Source organism: Trichechus manatus, unplaced genomic scaffold, assembly GCF_000243295.1.
Source record: "Trichechus manatus latirostris isolate Lorelei unplaced genomic scaffold, TriManLat1.0 scaffold00073, whole genome shotgun sequence".
In the NCBI taxonomy this organism is placed as follows: domain Eukaryota; kingdom Metazoa; phylum Chordata; class Mammalia; order Sirenia; family Trichechidae; genus Trichechus; species Trichechus manatus.
This window is the reverse complement of record NW_004444009.1, coordinates 10,617,043-10,632,750: the sequence shown is the minus strand read 5'-3', so window position 1 is coordinate 10,632,750 and position 15,708 is coordinate 10,617,043. Positions and strand designations below refer to the sequence as shown.

At 38.9% G+C, this 15,708-nt stretch overlaps 1 protein-coding gene across 1 annotated transcript in view; it reads left to right on the top strand.

Annotated features, from left to right (window-relative positions):
• MAGI3 (membrane associated guanylate kinase, WW and PDZ domain containing 3) overlaps nucleotides 1-15,708 on the top strand; it is a 250,383-nt gene that overhangs the window by 36,399 nt on the left and 198,276 nt on the right. The window lies entirely within an intron of this gene.

The window sequence follows — 15,708 nt, the reverse complement described above, 5'->3', positions numbered from 1 at the left end:
AAGTGCTTTATCTTCAGTCTCACTAATTCTGACTTCCATTGCCTCAGTTTTGCTCCTATGACTTTCTGTTGAGTTATCTAGTTCTGAAATTTTATTGTTAATCTTCTGGATTTCTATTTGTTGTCTCTCTATGGATTCTTGCAGCCTGTTAAATTCATCATTAGGCTCTTCTCTAATCTTTTTAATGTCCTCTGTTGCATGTTCTGCGTTTTCCTTAATTTCCTTCCTAATTTCTTGAAGAGTTCTGCATATTGATCTTTTGTATTCTGCCTCCGGTAATTCCAAGAAATTTTGCCCCCCTGGAAAATTTCTAGATTCTTTTTTTGGGAGCTTGCTGAAGCTGTCATGGATTGCTCTTTATGTGATTTGATATTGACTATTGTCTCCGAGCCACCAATAAGTTATTATATTTATTTGTTTTATATTTGTTTACTGTGTCGTAGCTTCTTGTTTTGTTTTGATATGCCCAAATAAGCTGCTCGTATGAGCTAGTTTGATTATTGGCACCTTTGAAGCTCTAATGTCCTGTCACCAGGTGGTTAGATCTGTTACTAGGTGTGTGAGCTCAGGAGTCCGCCCACTCCTCCTGTATGGATTCAGCTCAGGTGCCCAGGTAGATAGCCACTAAGTGTGTGGTTTAGGCTCTCAGCTACAGTCCTAGACAGGCATGGGTGATTGGTGTAGGTACAGGCATCTGGCTATGGCAGGGGGACACACTCTGAGGAAGGCAGGGGGTTGACAGCCGCCCCTGAGTGTCCAGGAGGAAGGCGTGTCCCTGTTCCCTAGAGTGCGTAGGTGGGTGGGTTTTGCAGTCGGACTATAAGCACCCAGTGCTGTTTGCTGTAAGGTCTGGGGGGCACCTCTTATTCTTGGGCTCCTATTGCAGGTGGTTAGGTGGTGTGGGTGGAGCCACAAGTCCTCAGGCCTCTGATGTGGGTAGGTGAAGACACTGCTTAATGGGCAGAGCAGTGTCAAATGTCACGACCCTGCCACTTCCCAGCTGAAACAGTTTGAGTTAGACTTCAGGTATATACCCTGTTGTACTGTGGTAATGAGGACCTACATTGGTGAAATGGGCCCACACAAGTCTCTGCAGGGGGAAAGGCACTGAAAGTCTGTGGATCCCTTCTGCCTGTCCCTAGGCAAAGGACCTGTGCCTACGCTAGGTTCCTGGCTTAGGGGAGCTGGCAGTTTATTTTTTCCTGTTTGTTAATTTGTTTACTCTCCAAGGCTGGGAGGATGGCTCGGGGCTTGTGATGGAGCATACTTCTGGCCCAGGTGACTCGGCAACTGCTGAAGCCAGTCTGGGACCCAGTGCAGAGTAGGGAGCGGGGAGGTAAATGGGAGAGAGGTTTTTCCATAAGGGGGGGTGTTTTTGATCCGCACGGTAAGCCGTATGCAAGTATTTATCTTTTGCCGATCTAGAGCTCCTTCTCACTGGTTCTGGGTGGCCGAGTAGACTCTCTGCAGCTGGGTCTCCCCTTGTGTGGAGTATACCTCCCGAGCACCGCAGCTTGCCTGCCTTGCTGCTCACCCATGAGCTGCTCAGGCATGAAGGACTCAGGCTCTCGCCAGGTCAGGTCTGGCAACACCTTGCTTCTTCTGAACCGTCTCTTCCACCCCCTGCCCCTCAGTCTGGTTCCTCAACTTTGCCTTAGATATTCAGGGATCCTAGATTGTCAGATATAATTGATTCACTTGTTTTTTTGGGTCTTTGTTGTAAGAGGGTCCACCAGAAGCCTCTGACTAGTCTGCCAACTTGGCCCCGCCCCTTGTTATAGTTTTCTATTGTTACTGTTATAAATTACCTCCAACTTTTTGGCTTAATTTAAGACAACAGAGATTTGTTATTTTACAGTTCTGGAGGTCAAAAGTCTAAAGTGGGTTTACAGGGCTGCATTCTTTCTCACAGCTGTAGGGGAGAATCCATTTTCTTGTGTTTTCAGTTTCTAGCAACTGCCTGCATTCCATGGCTTGGTGGCCCCTTCCTCCATTTTCAAAGTGCATTATTCCAACCTTTGCTTTAGCTGTTGCATCATCTTCTCCATCTCTGATCCTACTGAGACTCTGTCTCTCTTTTAATAAATATTTTATTGAGTTTTAGGTGAAATTTTACCCAGCAAACTAGGTTTCCACTTAATAATTTCTGTACATATTGTTCAGTGACATTGGTTACATTTTCCACATTGTGTCAACATTCTCCATATTTCTGTTACGGTTGTTCCACTTTTGTTAATCCAGATTCCCTAACCTCCCCCATCTCAAGGTCCTTAGTTAATCACACCTACAAAGTCCTTTTTGTCATGTATGGTAACATATTCACAAGTTTTGGTGATGAGGATGTTAACATCTTTGGGGAAAGGGAGCACACTATTCTGTCCATCACAATGATCATGGGAGACTTCATAACTATTTTCAAATATTTGAAGATCTGTATAGGGTCGCCATGAGTTGGAATCGACTTGACAGCACCGAGTTTGGTTTGGTTTTAATGTGGAAGGTGGAAGAAGTATTAGGCTTTTTCTGTGTGGTCCCAAGGGACAGAATTAGAACCTGTGGGTGGAAATTACAGAGAGACAGATTTGTACTCAGTGTAAGGGAGAACTTTCTAACAGTCATAGCTGTTAGGATGGATGGAGTGGGCAGTCTCAAGAAAGTAGCAACATGTCTAAGACACTGGCAGTGTAGAACAGAGGATGAAAGGCCTCTTAATGGAATTGTGGATGGGATCTAAACATTGAGTGTGTCTAGATGAACCTTACACTCTTGCTAGCCCTGAGATGAGTGATTCTTTATGCATAGCCCAGTGTTAAAGAGCATTTGGGGACAAATCCTGTCCCCTTCCTTAAAGAGTGCAGCTTTGACTTCATTAGTTGTTTTACTGCTTTATTGTCTTCTCACACTGCAGCAAACAGAGGCCTAAAAGAGAGACTGAAAACAAGGGCCATAGATTTAAACCCACTGATGAGACATTGATTCAATTCTGTTTGGTAAGGCCCTTGTGGATTAAATGTGTTTTCACTTATTTTAATGACTCAAAATGCTTTCATTCAAATGAAAAAAAATCAGGCTTTTTTTGTTTTGCCTTTTACAGAATGTATGGCATTCCTAAAAAGTTGTGTGGAAAGGAGTTTGAATATTTAATCCTACAATTTTCCAAATAGAAGATAAATTTCTTTGGAATTCAGTGGGCCGAGGTAGAGACTTTAAGTGAAGAATGTAGTGAGGTAGAGTCAGTTCCTCTATGCTGAATATTTTATGCTTTCAATCTGGAGATCTAGTCCCCACCAGCAGTCCGCTTGCAGGCATGCCCAAAAAGCTACACTGCATCTTAAGGAATCCATGTGCACTGCATGCAGGTAGTCAGTGAAGATGGTATTGGGAGACTGGAAAAGGTTTGAGTACTTTTAGACATCTCATAATGTAGCAAATTCATTTCCTCCATATGTTTTTAAAACTTTTTTTTTTGGAGTGGAATAACTGCATTTTCTTTGAGAAGTATTTTTGCTGAAGTAGAGCTAAACTGAGCATACTTTCTAACCAGTTTGGCATAGTGCAGCATCATGGCGTTACTTTTTATTCCTGAGATTATTGTGCCTCATGCTTTCTACTTAATGGTTTTATGACTTTCCTAATGATACCCCAGAAATGTTCCATGGTTTCTCTAGCTTCCTCCTCGTATTTCATACCCGTCCGAGATGGTAAATATGCTTAAAAATCCTGTTAGAGAATGAAATTTTGAGTTAGAAAAAATTCTGTGCCATTACATTCAACAGTGAAAGAGAGGTCATTCCATTAGAGAGCTTGACCAAGGTGTAAATTATTAAATAACAGCATTGGAAAGAGCTTTGGGAAATGGTCTCATCTAACCACCTGCTTTAAAGAGTTAAGTTAGCTAGAGTAGGTCCCTTGAGATAGAGAATTTAAACCAAGGTTCCAGAAAATCTGGGCTTTAGGGGCTTCAAGAACTATCTGAAACTGCGTACGAAGTTTCTGTGAATGTGTTTTTTTTTATAGGGTGAGGGACCATCAACTTTCATTAATTCATTCAGGAATTATTCTCTCCCTCCTTTCTATCCTTTAATAAATATTACGTGCTAAACTTGTACCAGGCGCTTGGGCGTTATTCTTAATATACATATAATTCTTAACAAACTTGACTTTTTGTTTTATCGGCAGCCTATAAGAAGCAACCAACCTTGAAACAGATAGGGAACTGTATTACTATGTATTATAATAATGGATGCCAATAACTAAGTAGTTAAGTAAAGCTCACAGAGCTATCTGATTATTTTAGAAAGAATCTCAGATGTGGACAGTATCTGAATATAATAAACCAGATATAATGGGCTATGGGTCTGTAATTCTGCATTTGCTTTGAGATGTGTTTCTGGTCTGCTCCTGCCTTGTTCTCTTGTTATGTTGTACTCTATTACCTGTGTCTCAGTTATCTAGTGCTGCTGTACCAGAAATACCACAAGTGGATGGATTTAACTAAGAGAAATTTATTCTCTCACAGTTTAGAAGGCTAGAAGTCCAAATTCAGGGTACCAGCTCTAGGGGAAGTCCTTCTCTGTTGGTTCTGGGGGAAGGTCCTTGTCATCAATCTTTCCCTGGTGTAGGAGCTTCTCTGTTCAGGACCCCGAGTTCAGAGGATGCGCTCTGCTCCCAGCTCTGCTTTCTTGGTGTTGGAAAGTCCCTATGTCTCTCTACTTGCTTCTGTCTTTTTTATATCTCAAAAGAGATTGACTCAAGATGCAACTTAATCTCGTTGATTGAGTCCTGCCTCATTAACATAACTGCCTCTAATCCTGCCTCATTAACACCATAGAGGTAGGATTTACAACACATAGGAAAATCACAGCAGATCACAATCACACAATACTGAGAATTATGGCCTAGTCAAGTTGACACACATTTTGGGGGGACACAATTCAATCAATAACAGCCTCTAACCACCACATTTTTTTTTTTTTAATCTATATGTGTTTGGATTTGGCTTTGCTTACTGCTTGTCTGATACAGGGTTTGGTGAGCTGGATGCTGGACTGGGTACTTCCTTAGATTTCATGTTACATCTGGCATTCTCCCTTCCAGCATTAGTGTGAACTGACTTTATCTCTGTAGATAAAAAGGACCCTGCTCTAGTCATTCTTTTTACTGCCTGTGAAGGAGTGAGGTTAAATAATAATTATTATTTTTTAACTGAAAGTTTTATTGAGATAATTGTAGTTTCACCTGTAGTTGTAAGAAGTAATTTAGAGAGAGATGTATGTGTCCTTTCTTCAGTTTTCCCCAACGGTAATAGCTTAAAAAACTGTAGTATAATATCCACAACCAGGATATTGACATTGTTTCAGTCCACCAGTTTGATTAGATTTCCCTAGTTTTACTTGTACTCATTCGTGTGTTTGTATTTATTTCATTCTATATACTTTTATCTTATGTGTAGGTCTTTGTATCTACCACCACAGTTCCATAACCAAAAGGATCCCACCACAGACAAGATACAGAACAGATCATCACCAAAAGGATCCCTTGTGTTGCCCTTTTATAACCATACTTACCACCTTTTGTCCCCTCCCTCTTCCTACCCCCGGCAACTAAGTCTGTTCCCCATTCCTAAAATCTTGTCATTTCAAAACTGTTATATAAATGGAGTTATACAGAACATAACCTTTTGGGATTGACTTTTTTTTTCACTCAGCATAATTTCCTAGAGATTAATCCAAATTGTTGCATTTATCAATAGTTCATTCATTTTCATGGTTGAGCAGTATTCCATGTTACGTATGTATCATAGTTTGTTTAACCATTCACCTTTTGAAGGACATCTGGACTGATTCCAGTTTTTGGCTGTTAGGAGTAAATCTGCTATGAACATTCATGTACAGGTTTTTGTGTGAACATAAGTTTTCATTTCTTTGGGGCAAATGCCCAAGAGTGCAGTTGCTGGGTCATATGGTAATTACATATTTTAGAAATATATATTACGTATAAGAAACTGCCAAACTGTTTTCCAGAAGTGGTTGTGTCATTTTACTTTCCTACCAGCAATATGGGCCATGGAGGCACAGTGGTTAAGAGCTCAGCTGCTAACCAAAAGGTCAGCAGTTCGAATCCACCAGCTACTCCTTGGAAACCCCATGAGGCAGTTCTGCTCTGTCCTGTAGGCTTGCTGTGCGTTGGAATCTACTCGACGGCAATGCGTTTGGTTTTTTTTGGACCAGCGATATATGAGTGATTGAGTTTTTTCATATTCTTGTGAACATTTGGTGTTGTCACTATTTTTTATTTTAGCCTTTCTGATAGGTGTATAATCAGATCTGATTGAGGTTGGTTTCTTTTTGTTTTTAGTTTTTTGCATTTCTCTGATAGCTAATAATGTTGAATATCTTTTCATGTGCTCATTTGCCATCTGTAAGGGAGCCCTGGTGGCACATTGGTTAAGCAATTGGCTGCTAACTGAAAGGTCAGCAGTTCGAACCTACTCGCTACTCTGCCAGAGAAAGATGTGGCAGTCTGCTTCCGTAAAGATTACAGTCTTGGAAGCCCTATGGGGCAGTTAGTTCTACTCTGTCCTGTAGGGTCGCCATGAGTTGGAATCGAGTCTATGGCAACGAGTAAGGGGTGATTTTTTATTGTGTTCTGGACATTTTGTCTATTATGTTACGAGACTCTGGGTCTTATGTAAATCTTCTATTCTAGTAGAAAGTCATCCTGTTTAGGCTTAGCATGATGTTTTGGCCTACTTCTGTGGGCTCTTGTTACAATCATGCTTTAATTTTCAGAACCTTTGCAGTGTTATTTTTATATGCTGAGTTTACTGGTACCCCTTGGCTCCCGCTGGTCACTGCAGATGCTGCCTAAGGAGATGGAAGGGATTTTCCCAGGCTGGGCCACCTCATGTATCTAGGTGGAAGAGGGGAGTTTCAGCCCTGCAGGGACAGAGATGCTCCCCAGGCTGGGCACTTGTCATGACAGAATCCCCCTTGCTGATGCTGTTGATCATCCTGGGGTCTCTTGATAGAGGAGAGGGGTCTTAGGCCTCAAGGTCAAAGAGGCTTCCTGGACTGGGCTGCTCGTTGTGGTGAGGTTCCTCTTATTGGTGCTGCCCAGTCACCCTGTACCTCTCAGTGGGGCAGGGGAGTCTCAGCAAAAGAAATGGCTCCCCCGGCTGCTTTTTGGTAGTGGGGCCCCCAATCATACTCTCTTGTCGTTGGTGCCAGGCTCACCTTGTGTGGGTTAAGGGACTCCTGTTTAATTTGGGAGAGGAATAAACCTAGCTAGATTGCCTTCTGTTGCTATATTGAGGGCAAGGACGCTCCAGGACTGGGTCATCTTCTTCTGTTAGGTGGTGGTGGTGGGGGGTACACATAAGATGCCCTGCCTTTGTGCTGCTCCTGCAGTCCTAGGATCCCAAACCGGTTCGATGTCCTCTCACCGCCTTTCAGAGTTCTCTTTTGATTACCTCTTGTGTTATTTCTGGCAGGGAGAAATGAGTCTAAGCTATCTTGTCAGGCCTGAACATCTCAGTTATGTTTTTAAATGTCTCTGAAACACCAACCTCATGGTTCCTGCCATTATTATCTGCATCTCTGTAAAATTATAAAACATAATACAGGGTGGCATAGACTTTTCTGGGTCATTTTGTATATCAATGTTGCAAGCTATAGATGCATGCCACAGAATAGACAGGATTTGAAAAATATAATACAGTATTAAGTAAAGAAGTGAATAAATACATGTCCAATCTCTTATTTTATCAGCGAGCTGAGCCTAGAAAGGTGTTAGGAGCAGAAAAGAGATTGGAGTAGCTGCTGGTTTTGAAAATTATATACTTCTCTTTACTATTTCTAAGGTCTCTGAGTAGTGCAAACGTTTGTGCTTGACTACTAACCTAAAGGTTGGCAGTCCAGACCCACCCAGTGGTGCCACGGGAGAAGGTCCTGGCAATCTGTTTCCCTAAAAATTAAAGCCGAGAAAACTTTCTGGAGCAATTCTACGCTGTAACACATAGGGTCACCGTGAGGCAGAATCAACTTCATGGCAACAGGTTTGGTTTGGTGTTGATACTATTTCTAGTACTTAGCGCATGGCACGGCACATAGTAGGTATTCAAATGTTTGAAAAATAAATGGAGGCAATATACTTAGCAGAGCTCTGATCAGATGTGGAGCCGCTGTAGTTTGCAAGGTAGGCCCTTTATTCCTGGAAACTGGGACTTTTTGGTTAAAATAGTTGAATGATACTGTACAAAGTAATGTGGCATTTTGACTGTGATATTTTTTGAAAATATGAAAAGAAGTGTTTGGGGACATAATTACAATAGAATTACTATGTAATTTGGTATAACTTATGCTGCATGATATACGACTAGACAGTGAATTGCCCTGATTTGAACAAAACACTATTAAAAGTGAATCATCTCATGTCTTTAAAATAGTTTCCCAAATTATATTCACACTAGACCAGTTATCTGGTTAATTGTTCTAATACAAACATAGCCACATTTAAATATCTTTGATTTCCTCACCACCCAAGTGAACTGACTTATTCAATTTGTATTCTTAAAGAATTTTCCTGTTGGAATAGGCTATCTTAAAGTAACTCCCTCACAGTTCTTCTAAGCTAGAAAATGTTTAAAAACTCGATACGGTTTATGACATTAGGTTGCGCGATCAAAAAAGTATTTATTGGATTTCTTTTTCTGACAATGTGGCTGTTAAATCTTTCAGTTATAAAACATTTAAAACTTACTTGATTGGAAAGAAAACAAAGCCTAACAACAAAAAGTCATTTTAAATGAGTCTGTAAAAGAAACAAGCGGGACACCAGGGGAGTAAGATCACTTTGAAATATTATTAGCATCCGAGAGGGGTACTGTGTAATGATAAAATGTTGATTTCATTAGGAAGCTACAATAACTCTAAATTTGTATGAACATAATAGCATGGCTGCAAACATAGAGAAAAAAGTTAACTGAACTACAAGAAAAATAGACAAATCAGTCATCATAGTGGGAAATTTTAACATACCTCTCTCAGTAATTCTTAGATTCCACAGACGAAAATAAGTAAAGATATAAAAGGTAGAATGTTATTAACACATTTGACCTGATAAATATATATAGAGAGAGCCTTGTTCTCAACAATTGGGAAATACGCTTTTTTAGTTCAGGCGCATGTTGAACATTTGTGTGAATTGACCATGCTTTAGGCCAATATTTGGCAAACTTTCTGTAAAGGACCAGATGGTAAATATTTTTGGCTTTGTGGGCCATGGAGTAATGCAAACAGTTAGTGTGCTTGGCTACTAACTGCAAGGTTGGAGGTTCAACTCTACCTCGAGGCACCTCTAAAGAAAGGCCTGATGATCCACTTTTGAAAAATCAGCCATTGAAAACCCCACAGAGCACATCTCTCCTCTGACACACATGGGGTCATCATGAGTCAGAATCGACTTGATGGCAACTGTTTTTGGTTTGTGGGCCAGAAGTTTTCTGTCACTACTATTCAGCTCTGCTGTTATCATGTGAAAGCAGCCATAGGCTATATGTAAAAAATGGGTATGGTTGTGTTCCAATAAAATTCTATTTATGAAAACAGGTGGTGGGCCAAATTTGGCTCATGGGTTGCAGTTTGCTGATCCCTGCTTTAGGCCATTAAAAAGTCTCAAGAAAATTCACATTCATACAAATTACATTTTCTGATTGAAGTTCAGTGAAGGTAGAAATGAATTACTCTCCCCTGCCTGCTACATCCCAACATATAGCCCTATAGGGGAAAAGAAATCTTAACATATTGATCGAAGAAAAAATAATGGAAGTTTAAAAGTATAGTTAGCACTGAATATTAATGCAACTACAATAAATCAAAGCTTTTGGAATTGCAGCTAACACAGTGCTCAGAAGAAAAATTATAGCCTTAAAGGAATATATTAGAAAAGAAGAAATACTGAGAATTAATGCATTAAGCATACAATATAACTAGTCAAAAAAAAAGAAAATTAGAATAAATCAAAACAAAGTAGAAAAGAAGAAAACAATAAAGACGAGCAGAAATTAGTTAAATAAACTCCAGCAAATCCAAAGTTGTTTTTTAAAAAGATTTTTTAAATTGATAAACCTCTGACAAAATTGATCAAGAAAAAAAAGAGAAGGTACTTATAAAACAGTATTAGGAGTGAAATGGTATGTTCTAATGGTGCTATAGATATTAAAGAGAAAAGTTAATTCTAGATACATTGTTATGCTTCAAAATTTGAAAACTTAGATGAAATGGACAAATTCCTAGGAAAATGTAGCCTTTTAAAATTGAGTGAAGAATTAAAAAAAAAATCTTCTGAATAAAGAAATTAAATCAGCAATTTGAGATCTTCCTACAAAGGAAACAGAAGGCTTAGATAGTATTTCAGACATTCAAGGGATGATAATTCCAGTCTTACACAAACTCTTCAAGAAAAGCAAAACAAAACTAAACTAGATAGGACCAGAACAGACTGAAATCCCATATAGCCTGAATACTAAAACCAAATAAAGACAGTATGAGAGAGGAAAATTACCGATCCATCTTACTTATGAATGTAGATTCAGAATTTCCCCCTTCAAATTAGCAAATTAAGCAATGGTATATAAAGAAGATAAATCTAACTTGGTCATGCTGTATTTTCATGAGCAACCAGGAGCTCAAGGGTGCTGCAACATTTCAACTGATACAGAAAATGTGTCTGATAAAATTCACCAATGTCAACTTATGGTAAAAAATTTTAGTGGACTTTGAAAAGAAGGAAACCTTCTTAACCTGCTGAAAGAGTAGACACCAAAAACCTACAGCAAGCCTCATATTCAATGATTAAATAATAGAAGCATTCTTTATGAAAAATCAGATAAATCACTGCTTCTATATTATATTAGAAGTTGATTTTTTTATAAATTATAAATTATTGAAAATATATTTTCAATTGGAAATTCAAACTACCATAAGACGACAAGCCAAAGAACTAAAAGACATAAGAATTGAAAAGGAAGAAACAAAAAGTCACTATTTATAGGTAACATTGTCAACATAGGAAGCTCCAAGGAGTCTAAAGAAAAATTATTTGTTACTAGATGTAAGATAATGACTACAAATGAATAACATTTAAGTAAATCATAAACAACCAAAAAAAATAATAATAACTAAAACAAGGTAACATTTATAATTCGTATAAATACACAAAAACATGTAAAACCTGAATCGAGGTTATAAGACTTTATTGAAGGAGAATAAAACATCTCAGATAAATGGAGAGAAAAACCATGTTCATGAGTAAGGAGACTGAATATCCTAAGTATGCTAGTTCCTCACAAAATTTACTTGTAAATGCAGCCGTTTCAGTCAAAATTTCAGTTGTTTTTAAAATTGAAAACTTATTTTAAAATTTGCAAAGGACAAGTTATCCTGGAAACTTGAACAAGTTGGGGTGGGGGGACTTGCTCTATACATACTCTCTACTCTCTACTATGCTCTGTAGTAATTACTGATGTCAATAGTTTGTAATTTGACAGTATGGTAGCAGCATAGAGATAGATAAGTAGACCAGTCAAGCAGAAGAGAGGCATGAAAACAGACCTTTATGGAAACTTAATAAATGTCAGAGTGACACTGTACATTAGTTAGGAAAAGATAAACTGTTCACTTTATATTGCCAGGACAATTGTTTATCTATATGGAAAAACAATGAAATGGAATCTCTGTCTTGCACCCTATAGAAAAATCTGTCTCAGGCAGATTAAAAGCTTAATAAAAACAGCTAATGGTTATGTAATGCTTATTATATACTTGACATTGTTCTAGCCCTGTACATATATCACCTCTTTGATCATCGCAACAACCTTTAATGGTAGGTACTATTATTATTTCTATGTTTTAGATGAGGAAAACGAGGCACACACAAAGAAGTCAAGTAGTTTGCCCAGAGTAACAGTGGCAAGGCTATATTTGAACCTAGGTAGTCTGGCTTCACTGTCTGTGTTCTTAACCTCTATGCTATGCTTCCCCTTCACTTGAATGTGTAGGGCAAAACTCTAATTTTTTAGGAGACAATATAGGGGCATATCTTAATGACCTCAAGATAGGAAGGATTTTATATTTATCATAAAGGAAAAAATAGCAGTATTTAGCTACCTTAGAATTAATAACGTTGTGTTTATCAGAAGGTACTGTAAAGTGAAATGGCAAGTCAGAAATTGGGAGAAGATAAAGAATTCCTACCAATTAATAAGGTGTAAGAGTTTCTGTTGCTCCACATCCTCTTCTTCCATTGGTATTGTTAGAGTTTTTAAATTTATTCTGATCCTAGTGGCCATCAAATAGTATTTTTGAGGCTTTAATTTACATTCCTTAATTTTTAATTAGGATGAGCATTGTTTTTATTATTAATGGCTGTTCGTGTTTTTTCTTCAGTGAAGAGTCTGTAGGAGATAGGGCATGGGTTGACCAATTGGCTATATGGGGAGGCCCATGAGTATGTGATGGGATTCTACCTTCAGGTACTCCTGGGTCTATAAATTTTACTAGAGAAGCAACCATAGTCAGATCTGCTTCTCTGGTTGATTCTTAATATTTTATAGTAGAAGATTTTTCATTTGTTTATCTTCATTTAGGGCTGTACTTATGAATCATTAAGTATAGCACTATGAATTTGCTGGTGCAGTTCATAACATTTGAAAGGATTAACATTTGGCTTATTCAGTCTAAATTCACAGCTATTAGGAAATAACCTAAAACTTCAGAATTTACTTTGCAGAAATGATTTCTTCTAATGTATGTACTCTTTCAAAGGAATTTAGAATCCTGTTACATAAGAGGCTATATAGCTCTAATCCCATGTACCGATATTTAGTGACCAGTTATACTTTTAAGTAATACATACTTATGTTAGAATATTTGGAAAATACAAACATGTTAATAACGTACCTATAATCCTATTACCAGAGCCCTGGTGGCAAAGTGGTTAAGAGTTCAGCTGCTAACCAAAAGGCTGGCAGTTCAAATCCACCAGCCACTCCTTGGAAACCCTATGGGGCAGTTCTCCTCTGTCCTATAGGGTTGCTATGAGTCAGTTCCTACTAGACGGCACCTAACAACAACCCAACAACAATCCCACTACCTAGAGAACTATGACTTAACAATTTTGGTGGATTCCTTTGTAGTCTTGTTTTTTACCTTTTTGTTTGTGTGCATGGTTGAGAATAACAGCTTCACTCTGAAAGAAGAGCTCTAACTTCTTATTATGCCAGAACAAAACAGAAAACAACTAACGTAATTAGAAATTTAATCAATAGAAAAGTCAAAATTTGTGTTCCAGTTTTAGTAACTGTGTCTTCTTTCTCTGTCTGTGGTTTTCCTGGAGATGATTTTTCTTTAAAATTGTGACCACTTTAAATGCTTTTGAAAAATGAACTGGGAGCCTGTGTCAATTATCAATTTATTGCCTTTTAGCTTCAAATCCACCCTTCATTGCTCTGCCTTGTGACACGGGAGCTGTACTCTGTAAACATCTCTCCTTTGCCAGCTGGCATAATGTTAAGCTTTGTCAGTTGAGGGTGCTGGAAGGAACACTGCAGAAGGAAAAGGGCTTCTCTTCCTATTTCTGGCATGCTTTTCCTTCTTGCTCTTTGGCACTCGGCCTGGCCTGCATGCAGGACGTCAGCCTCCAGTGAAGTTTATTCTCTGGCGAGTTTCAGCAACACCCAGTGGCTGCTTTGCTGAGAATCCCTCAGTCACCCTCATGGGCAACTTCCTAGTGAGTTTTGTCAGTACTCTAGTAGGTGATTTCTTGCTTGCAAGTTCCAGCCTGTGGCACCTCTGCCATCCAGAGGGCTGAAGCTACGCCCTGTCCAAAGAGGTTTGGATTTCAGTCTTGAGGAGGGGTGGAGTGGCTGTCCTATGCATTGTAGGATGCTTAGCGTTATCCCTGTCTACCCACTAGATTCCAATAGCCCGCCCTCCCCCAAGTGGTAACAGTAAAAAAAAAGTATTTCTAGGCATTGCCAAATGTCCCGTGGGGACACAAAATTGTCCCTTTCCTCCTTGATAATGTTTTCTCTTCTTGGTTTCGGGGACATCTTGGTTTTTTTCCTTTACAATTGCTGCCTCTCATTCAGCTTTACTGGTTTCCTTCTCCCTGGCTTCATGTCCACACTTCTCTCCTGAACTTCAGCCTCATCTATCCAGATTTGACATCTTCACTCAGATCTCTAACAGACATCTAAAACTTATTATGTCCATAAATGAACCCTTGATCTCCATCACCCCTTCCCCTACGTTCTTTATTTGCAGCCATCCCCATTTCATTTGATGCAATTCCAGTTGTCTAGGCCCAAAACCTTAGAGTCTTCTCTAACTTACTTGTTTCTCTCAAACCTCACGTGCAATCCATCAGGAAAGCCTGTTAGCTCTACCTTTACAATGTATTCAGAATCTGACCTCTTCTCACTACTTCCCCTGCGTCACCATCATCTCTTGCCCAGCTACTGCAGGAGCCCTCCTGACTGGTCTCCTAGCTTCTACCCTTGTGCAGTCTTCTTATCACAGTGCCCTGAGTGACCCTTTTAAGATGTTAAATCAGATCCTGTTATTCCTTTCTGCAGAGCCCTATAATGGCTCCTGCATTTCACTCAGAATAAAATCCAAAGTACTTGGCACATGATAGGTGTTCAAAGTATATTTGTTGAATGAAGTGCTAAATCAAATCCATTTAAATGCATTTTTCTCCCTCTTCATCTTGCTGTAATACTTTATACTATTGACTACTACTCTCGCTCTTTTGAACTCTCTCCTCCAATTTCTCTCTATGGTTAGTCGTCTTTCTCTTTTAGGGCTTCGCTTCCTCTGTGTACAGATATGTAAATTTGTGTCACAATCCTTGACTCTCTCCTTTCTATACTCTTTATTCTTTCTTGATAACTTCACTCACATCAGTGGCTAAACTGATACCTTTATGTTGATTCTTCTAAATTGCATAATACATATTTATCTAAGAAGTCTTCTCCTTTTAAATTTTCTTCCCCACTCAATATTAGCTCCTGGAGAGTAGGGACTGGGTGTTTCTGGTGAACTACTGTATTTACAGGCCCTAGTGTGGTTCCTGTACATTTTGGTCATTCAAAGTACATTTATTGAATTTTAAATGTTTTCCTGCTGCTTCTTGGACATCTTTGCCTGGATGCTGTTATAATATGTGATATTTAGTATGTTCAAAAAGGAATTTATTATTTTCCCGCCAATAAACCTACTCTACTTCCTTTGTATCTTGTATTTTCAGTGAAATGGTGAAAGCCAAAAATCTAGGCATTTTCTTAGGTTTGTCCCACTCACTCTCACCACAGCTAACTAGTCACTAAATCCTGCTTATTCTTCATTTTTTTTGAAACAGCTTTGTTGAGGTATAACTTACGTACCATAAAGTCCACCTTTTTTAAGTGTACAATTGATTGGATTTTAGTATGTACATAGTGTTGTATGACCATCTCCACAATCTAATTTTAGAACATTTCCATCACCCAGAAAAGAAACCTCGTGCCCATTTACAGACACTCTCTATTCCCACCCCCAGCCCTAAGCAACCACTGATCTACTTTGTGTCTCTATGTGTTTGCCTTTTTTTGGACATTTCATATAAGTGGAATCATACAATCTGTGTTCTTTTTTTGTCTGGCTTCTT